Genomic DNA, 9,344 nt, shown 5'->3' on the forward strand with positions numbered 1-9,344 from the left:
CCTGACAAGAACAGCCAGTTTAAACGAGAAAACAATTAAGGTCATACCACTGTATTAGTTAAAGAAACATTTAGTATGTTCTGAAAACATTACTGACGTGTGCGGACAGTTTGCCAGTGTGCAGATCTAGCAATAGAGAGATATGGTCTGTATAGAAAATCAGAATGAGACTTTGTGTAACAGAACAAAATGCTTACTACACTGTATGTGTTTGTAATTTGTTCACACTGTCCTGTTCTTGTAAAGCTCTTTTCTTCTTCTTTTTGTATTTGTATTGGATCTATACTGCTAGTCAGTATACAGAAACATTTGCCAGCGATCGCATAGTAGTAACCTTACAGATAAGCTTATGACCAAAAGGATAAGCCTGTTTCATAGATAAATATATCTGAAACCCTTTTCATGGCCTAGATAATGTGCATATACAAGGACCTAAGCTTGCTTCCTGGAAGAACTCCAGCAGCACTTTAGGACTTCTGCAATTAATTTAACAGAATAGAAAAACACTACACTTCAGTTTCTGTTCCAAAATTATAATAATAATGATAATGATAATCCATGAAGAGTATCTAGTAGTTATGTGAGCGTGTTATTGTGTGAATGTTTTGGCCAATATACTCAAGAATCTGCAATACTTACTATTGAATATGCAAGCATAAAATAAAACTGGAGCTCACCATGGTTCTCCTCTTGAAACACTTCATTTCCAGCTCGAATTTTCTTTTGAGAATGTAATTGTAAATTTGTGTTGATTCTTGGTCTGACTTTTAGAGGCAGAATTCTACTTTTCTGCTTTGTAAGGCAAACCAGCCAGTCTCTGACTGACCTCGCTTACCTGTTCACACAAGAGAGCAAGTTCACAAGTGTGAATCCCATCCAACAGTTATTCAACATTTTACATGTGCCTATTTAACATTTTATATGTGCCAATCTGGGTGGTAGTGATGCGTGCCTTTAATCCCAGCACTCGGGAGACAGAGGCAGGCAGATCTCTCGGCCTGAGACCAGCCTGGCCTACAGAATGAATTCCAGGACAGCCAGGGCTACACAGAGAAACCCTGTCTCAAAACCACCACCCCAAAAAAGAAAAGAAATGATTAACGTTTAATTTAGAATTATAATACTAGAGATTTTGAAACCTTGCTATGTAGACCAGGCTGGCCCAAACTCACAGTGATTTTCCTGCCCCTGCCTGCTAGGTGCCTGGCTAGTGGAACTCCATCTACTAGATAGATAAGACCTTTGTAGTCTTGAAATCAGCATATCTCTTGTTACCCAATGAGACCTCAAAATATCCCAAGGATGGGCCTATTAGCATTCGGTCCTTGAAATGGGTCAGGAGTGAGTTTCACCTGCTTATCCATCCACTTCTGCTCACTCACCAAAACCCAACTTCCCCACGTCCCAACTACGGTTTCCCGTGGCTCTTAGGGGTGACATAGGAAGGTTTACTGGGGTTGGGACTCCACTGATGTGGCTTTAGAGGTCACCCATGCTTGGACAGAGCTTGTCCAGGAAGTAGCTCCCTGGCATACCCACGCATCAGTAATTACCCCATAATCTCACTGGCTCACCAAACTGGACTTAGATGGAATCGTTTCCTTGGTCTGTTGGTGTCTTATCTGGGCTGAAGAGTCACTTATGTGCATCTCAAGAGCAAAATAACAGAGGAGAACCAGGGTTTTTGATGCATTCCAGGCAAGCTCTCTACACTGAGTTAAATCCCTAACCCTAATACAAATACATGTGATAAAATATACTTCCAGTAACATACTTTATTAAGTATTATTATTAAAATACCGCCAAGGGGCCTGCAGATGGCCCAGCCAAGTGGATACACTGTGGACAAGCCTGATAACCTGAATTTGATCCCAGGATCCCACAAGGTGGCAGAAGAGAACTGACTTTGGGAGACACACACACACACACACACACACCAAATATTAAAAAAAAAAGAAAGAAAAACAAAACCGTTACAATGGCACTACAAAATTTACCCCCAAACATTCAACATTCTCTTAAGTATTGAACTCACTTAAGAGTTGCGGGGAACAAGTATGTCTCTGTTTAGCAAGTCCCCGTCACTTTAATAGAAAACTGACATAATCTTCATTTTAGATATGGGAGTAGGGTCTATCAAATTTAAACTCAGTTTCTTTCTAAAATTATCTGTATCTGAACATGTTTAAAAACCCAACATGGGGCTGGAGAAATGGCTCAGAGGTTAAGAGCATTGCCTGCTCTTCCAAAGGTCCTGAGTTCAATTCCCAGCAACCACATGGTGGCTCACAACCATCTGCAATGGGGTCTGGTGCCCTCTTCTGGCCCGCAGAATATACAGAATATTGTATACATAATAAATAAATATTTAAAAAAATAAAAAGCCAACTTGTTGAAAAACTCCAACAGTTGGTGATATGATGAGAATATTCACCAGACTGCGGTACTGCGCTCATCTTTGCCCTTCCTGGAACCCGCACCCACCTAATCCCCATCGCAATGCCAATGGTAAGTATTCGTTTCATCATTAAAACATAGTCCCCAAACTTGACCTCTAGAGGAACTCGTCAGGATCTGGCCAGAGACCTTGCCCACCATCTATCTCGCTGAACGGGATTGTCCCCAGTTAATATTAAAGTGCCCGACGTTGCACAGCTGTCTTTCTCCCGTCTGAACTACCGTCTGAACTAAAATAAGCTCTCTAGCCCGAAAGGGTGCCTCTCCGTAAGGGGAGCACGAAGAGGAAGTGTTAAGCGCTACTCTCCACTCCCGTCCTCCCGATCTCGAGCGGGTGACTCTTCCCGCGAAGTCCACAGCCTGAGGTTCTCCGCAGTCTAGAGACACCGAGTTCCCTACACTCCGGACACCGGGAGCACGAGACGGGGGACAACCCGAGCACGCGCTCTCCATCTCGCGCGTCTCCAGGACTCGCAACACCGGAACTGAGCTCCCTCTCAAGACACTAACCCAAGTTATGTTATGAATGAGTCGGCTCCGAGTTTCCACCGACTCTGGAGCTCAGCAGACTCAGCAATGGAAAACAGAGCAGGTGCTGAGGTACACACGTGACGCAATCACAGCTCCAGCCCCAGTTTCTGGGTAGCGTAGGCGGCGGACTCACCGGTGTCGCAGGCAGAGTAGCGTCACTGCCCTTGCGTCCGGCAGATACGGTGGGCGGAGCCTGGGGCTCGTTGACCTCGCGGCTAAGGGGACTGTCTCCGCAGCAAAAATTCTTGCTGCTTCTTCGGGTGGCGAGAGTACAGAGTTTACCACTCAGCAACCTCCGCCAGCCGCCCGGGGACCAGGAATACCCGGAAAGACGAAATGTAGATTGTGGAACCTGGAAAGTCTTCTGCTAGGTTTAAGTCGCTAGTGCTGGTGAACGGGAACGCCACCTATCACCACAAGAAGCAAAAGTAAATTTGCCCTGAGATTCGTTGGTCAGACATTGTAGATTGCACTATTTGGTGACCCACATACTTTGTTCATGACTGGCAAGTCCTTTTTGAATGGGTAGGGACCGTCTGCCCGTTCTCAGTCCGAAGTCCAGAGTGTCCACAGAGGCAGAGGAAGACTAGAATAACCAATGGGGGTATAGCTCAGTGGTAGAGCATTTGACTGCAGATCAAGAGGTCCCTGGTTCAAGTCCAGGTGCCCCCTTACCCTTGTTTTTGGAAACCAAAGGAAGCTATGGTGGCACATGCTTGAAAAAGGCAGAGACAGGTGAATTAGAGACCAGCCTGGTCTACATAAGAAGGTCCAGGACTGCCAAAGACCAGAACCACTAAATAGAAAGAACAAACTAAAAATTAACACTCTTCGCTTACATTCTTATCTAAAAGAACTCTTTACAAAAATCAAACAAGTCAGGCGGTGGTGGCACACGCCTTTAATCCCAGCACTCAGGAGGCAGAAGTAGGCGGATCTCTGTAGGCATGAGGCCAGCCTGGTCTACAAGAGCTAGTTCCAGTACGACTAGAACGGTTACACGGAGAAACACTGTCTCGAAAAATCAGAAAAACAAACAAACAAACAAACCCACAATTGTTTTAGTACCACCCCCCCCCCCAACTTCTTAAAACTGAAGTTACCTTTTGCATCCAAAGTTAAATATCATTAGCCTGTCCGCTTGATCTCAGGGCATCAGGCAATACCATGAATATATATTGAAAATTCACAAGAGGAAGATTAAATAACTACCGCAAGGTCCCCGACAAGAGCTGGAAAGCGGAATGTGAGATTTCTAACTACATCAACCAAATTCAACAGCCCTTGTTAATTGTATCGTAAACCTTTTCTAAAGACTAACCGAGAACTGGGGCAATAGCTCAGTATGTAAATGCTTGCTTTGCAAGAACTGGGGTCCGCGTTTGATTTCCAGAACCCACATTCAAATGAGGTGAGCTGCAGGATGGTTCAGTAGGTAAAGGTGCCCACCCCAGAGACTGGTGCCTAGATTTCGATCCAGGAACCCACATGATGAACATGCTTTTCTGGGTTCTCCTCTGACACCCACACATATTTTGAAGCAAGTGTTCCCCTCCCCCTTCTTTTAAAGCAAGATTGGTGTGTAATTCTGATCCTAGGAAAACAGAAAGGTAGATGCCCCAGCACTCAGTGACCAAGCATTCTAGCTCACCAGACAAGTTCCAGGCCAGTGGACATGAGACCCTGTCTCAGGCACCAGGCATGCAAGTGGTACACAGACATACATGCAGACACTCACCCATGCACACAAAAAATAAAAGTAAATAAAATGTCTTTTAAACATGAAAAATAATCCCCATTCATAGTCTGGGAGTATAGCTGCCCAGTAGTTAATTGCATGCCTAGCTTGCATCAGGCCTTGAATTCAAGCCTCATCACCATGGGGGAAACTCTATTCATATTTTTAAAGTTTACCACATTTTGTCTCAAAACTGAATTTGACAAACTGTTCTTTAAATTCATGTAATAATCTTCTTATGTTACTGTTTTTTAAAAAAAAGATTAGCCAAGTGGTGGCAGCCCACACCTTTGATCCCAGCACTGGGAAGGCAGAGGCAGGTGGATCTCAGTTCCAGGACAGCCTGGTCTACAGAGTGAATTTCAAGACAGCCAGGGGTACACAGAGCAACACTATCTCGAAAAAAACAAAAATCGATCACCGGGCGGCGGAGGGCGGCCGGATCACCGGGCGGTGGAGGGCGGCCGGAGGACTCCCAGCGCAGCCGGCGGGGACCGACTGGGACAGGCTGGAACCGGCTGGGACCAGAGCGGCAGCAGAGGACACAGGCTGCTGGCGGCGGGAACCGTCCCAGCAGCAGAAGCAGGCAGCAGGGACCGTGTGCAACACCGAGAACAGATTGCCCCACTACAATTAAACCAAAGAGGTAGGCCTTCGGTTGGGGAGGTCCCTGGCAAAGGAGGAGCCGGGTCCTATTCCTGAAGACCCTTCTGAGGGGTGAGAGGGATCTTGGCCCCCGGCAGGAACCAGGAAACAGAGCAAGGGCATTTTGTAAGAGGAGCCCCTGGCCAGCAGGGAAACCTGAACCAGTTTTAACAGACCCCTTAGCATCGATAGGAGGAGATGGGCAGGCACCAAGGAAAGAATTCACCCAATAATCTGAAAAACAACATGAAAACACCAGAACCCAATGATCTTACTACAGAAGGTCTCCAACACCCTAACACAGAAGAAGTGGAAAAAATTGACTTTATGAGAGCAGTAGAATCCCTTAAACAACATGTGAAAAATGCCCTTATAGAAATGGATGAGAAGTATAACCAAAAATTTGAAGAAATGAGTAAATACGTACATAATACCCTGGGAAACCAAGAAAGAACGATCAAACAGGTAATGGAAACAGTTCAAGAATTGAAAACTGAAATGGAAGCAAGGAAGAAAACACAAACTGAGGACCAGCTGGATATGGAAAATCTAGGTCAACGAGCAGAGCCTACAGAAACAAGCATAATCAATAGAATACAAGAAATAGAAGAAAGAATCTCAGATTCTGAGGACACCATAGAGAAAATAAATGCTCTGATCAAAGAAAACAGCAAAGCCAACAAATTCTCATCACAAAACATTCAGGAATTATGGGACACAATAAAAAGACCAAATCTAAGAATAATAGGAATAGAAGAAGGAGAAGAGTCACAGCTCAAAGGCCCAGAAAATATTTTGAACAAAATTATGGAAGAAAACTTTCCCAACATAAAGAAAGATATTCCTTTGAATATTCAAGAAGCATACAGAACACCAAACAGACTGGATCAAAGGAAAACATCCCCTCGCCATATAATAATCAAAACACAAAATATTCAGGTTAAAGAAAGAATACTAAGAGCTGCAAAGGAAAAAGGCCAAGTAACTTATAAAGGTAAACCGATCAGACTTACACCTGATTTCTCTATGGAAACAATGAAAGCCAGAAGGTCCTGGATAGAAGTACTGCAGAAGCTAAGAGACCATGGATGCAAGCCCAGACTACTATACCCAGCCAAGCTTTCCTTCACTATAAATGGAGAAATCAAGACATTCCAGGATAAGAACAAATTTAAACAATACGTAGCCACGAACCCAGCCCTACAGAAAGTAATAGAAGGAAAACCGCAACCCAAGGAATCCAACATTGCCAACACTGCCTACAATAACTCGGGCATCTAGCGACCCTTCACTAGCACAACTCAAAGAAGGGAGACACACAAATTCTACTTCCAAAAACAATAAGAATATCCGGCATAAACAACCACTGGTCATTAATATCACTTAATATTAATGGTCTCAATTCACCTATAAAAAGGCACAGGCTAAGAGACTGGATACGAAAACAGGATCCAACATTCTGCTGTTTGCAAGAAACACATCTCAACCACAAAGACAGGCATCTACTCAGAGTAAAGGGTTGGGAAAAGGTCTTTCAAGCAAATGGTCCTAAGAAAAAAGCAGGTGTGGCCATATTAATTTCTAAAAAAACTGACTTCAAACTAATATCAATCAGAAGAGATCGAGAGGGACACTTTATACTCATAACAGGAACAATTTGTCAGGATGACGTCTCAATCCTGAATATTTACGCCCCTAATATAAAAGCACCCACGTATGTAAAAGAAATATTACTAAAACTCAAGGCAGACATCAAACCACACACACTAATAGTAGGAGACTTCAATACACCTCTCTCAGCAATGGACAGGTCAATCAGACAGAAACCTAATAGAGAAGTAAGAGAACTACTGGAGGTAATGAATCAAATGGACTTAACAGACATCTATAGAACATTCCACCCAAATAGGAAAGAATATACCTTCTTCTCTGCAGCCCATGGAACCTTCTTGAAAATTGACCACATACTCGGAAACAAAGAAAACCTCCACAGATACAAAAAAATATCAGTGTCCACCTGTGTCCTATGAGATCACCACGGATTAAAGTTAGAATTCAACAACAATGCTACCTCCAGAAAGCTGACAAACTCATGGAAACTGAACAGTCAATTACTGAACCATACCTGGGTCAAGGAAGAAATCAAGAAAGAAATTAAAGTCTTCCTTGAATTTAATGAAAATAAAGGGACAACATACTCAAACCTATGGGACACTATGAAAGCAGTGCTAAGAGGAAAGTTCATAGCACTAAGTGCCCACTTAAAGAAAACAGAGAAACCATACATCGGAGACTTAACAGCACACCTGAAAGCTTTAGAAAAAAAAGAAGCAGACACGCCCAGGAGGAGTAGAAGACTGGAAATAATCAAACTGAGGGCGGAAATCAACAAAATAGAAATGCAGAGAACAATCCAAAGAATCAATGAAACAAAAAGTTGGTTCTTGGAGAAAATAAACAAGATCGACAAACCCCTATCCAAACTAATTAAACGACAGAGAGAGAACACGCAAATAAATAAGATCAGAAATGAAAAGGGGGACATAACCACAGACACAGAGGAAATTCAGAGACTCATTAGATTTTACTACAAAAGCCTGTATGCCACAAAACTAGAAAATGCAAAAGAAATGGACATTTTTTTAGATAAGTGCCACATACCAAAGCTAAACCAAAACCAGGTGAACGATCTAAATAGACCTGTTAGTCGTGAAGAACTAGAAACCGTTATCAAAAATCTACCTTCCAAAAAAAGCCCAGGACCAGATGGTTTCAATGCAGAATTCTACCAGAACTTCCAAGAAGAGCTAATACCTATACTCCTTAATGTATTTCACAATATAGAAACAGAAGAGTCATTGCCAAATTCCTTTTATGAAGCTACAGTTACCCTGATACCAAAACCACACAACGACCCAACCAAGAAAGAAAATTACAGGCCTATCTCACTCTTGAATATCGACGCAAAAATTCTCAATAAAATACTGGCAAACCGAATCCAAGAACACATTAGAAAAATTATCAATTATAATCAAGTAGGCTTCATCCCAGAGATGCAGGGCTGGTTCAACATATGCAAATCTATCAATGTAATTCAGCATATAAATAAACTGAAAGAAAAAAACCATATGATCATTTCATTAGATGCTGAAAAAGCATTTGACAAAATTCAACACCCCTTTATGATAAAAGTCTTGGAGAGATTAGGTATACAAGGGTCATACCTAAATATAATAAAAGCTATTTACAGCAAGCCGTCGGCTAACATTAAATTAAATGGAGAAAAACTCAAAGCCATCCCACTAAAATCAGGAACACGACAAGGATGTCCACTCTCTCCATACCTCTTCAATATAGTGCTTGAAGTTCTAGCAATAGCAATAAGACAACATAAATGGATCAAGGGGATTTGTATCGGAAAAGAAGAAGTTAAGCTCTCGTTATTTGCAGATGATATGATAGAGTACATAAGCGACCCCAAAAATTCTACCAAAGAACTCCTACAGCTGATAAACACCTTTAGTAATGTGGCAGGATACAAGATCAACTCCAAAAAGTCAGTTGCCTTCCTATACACTAAGGATAAGGAAGCAGAGAGGGAAATCAGAGAAGCATCACCTTTCACGATAGCCACAAATAGCATCAAATATCTTGGGGTAACTATGACCAAGGATGTGAAAGATCTATTTGACAAGAACTTTAAGTCTTTGAAGAAAGAAATTGAAGAGGACACCAGAAAATGGAAAGATCTTCCTTGCTCCTGGATTGGGAGGATCAATAGTAAAAATGGCAATTCTACCCAAAGCAATCTATAGATTCAATGCAATCCCCATCAAAATCCCATCAAAATTCTTCACAGATCTGGAGAAGACAATAATCAACTTTATATGGAAAAACAAAAAACCCAAGATAGCCAAAACAATCTTATACAACAAAGGAGCGTCTGGAGGCATTACCATCCCTGACTTCAAAC

At 42.4% G+C, this 9,344-nt stretch overlaps 1 non-coding gene across 1 annotated transcript; it reads left to right on the top strand.

Moving 5' to 3' along the window:
* The first annotated feature begins 3,588 nt into the window (after nucleotides 1-3,588).
* Trnac-gca lies at nucleotides 3,589-3,660 on the top strand. Its single transcript has one exon. It is a non-coding gene; the product is annotated as a tRNA-Cys (tRNA).
* The last annotated feature ends 5,684 nt before the right edge of the window (nucleotides 3,661-9,344 follow it).

The sequence above is a fragment of the Microtus oregoni genome, unplaced genomic scaffold (genome assembly GCF_018167655.1).
Source record: "Microtus oregoni isolate MIOR12 unplaced genomic scaffold, Mior012 000036F_ref0000092, whole genome shotgun sequence".
In the NCBI taxonomy this organism is placed as follows: domain Eukaryota; kingdom Metazoa; phylum Chordata; class Mammalia; order Rodentia; family Cricetidae; genus Microtus; species Microtus oregoni.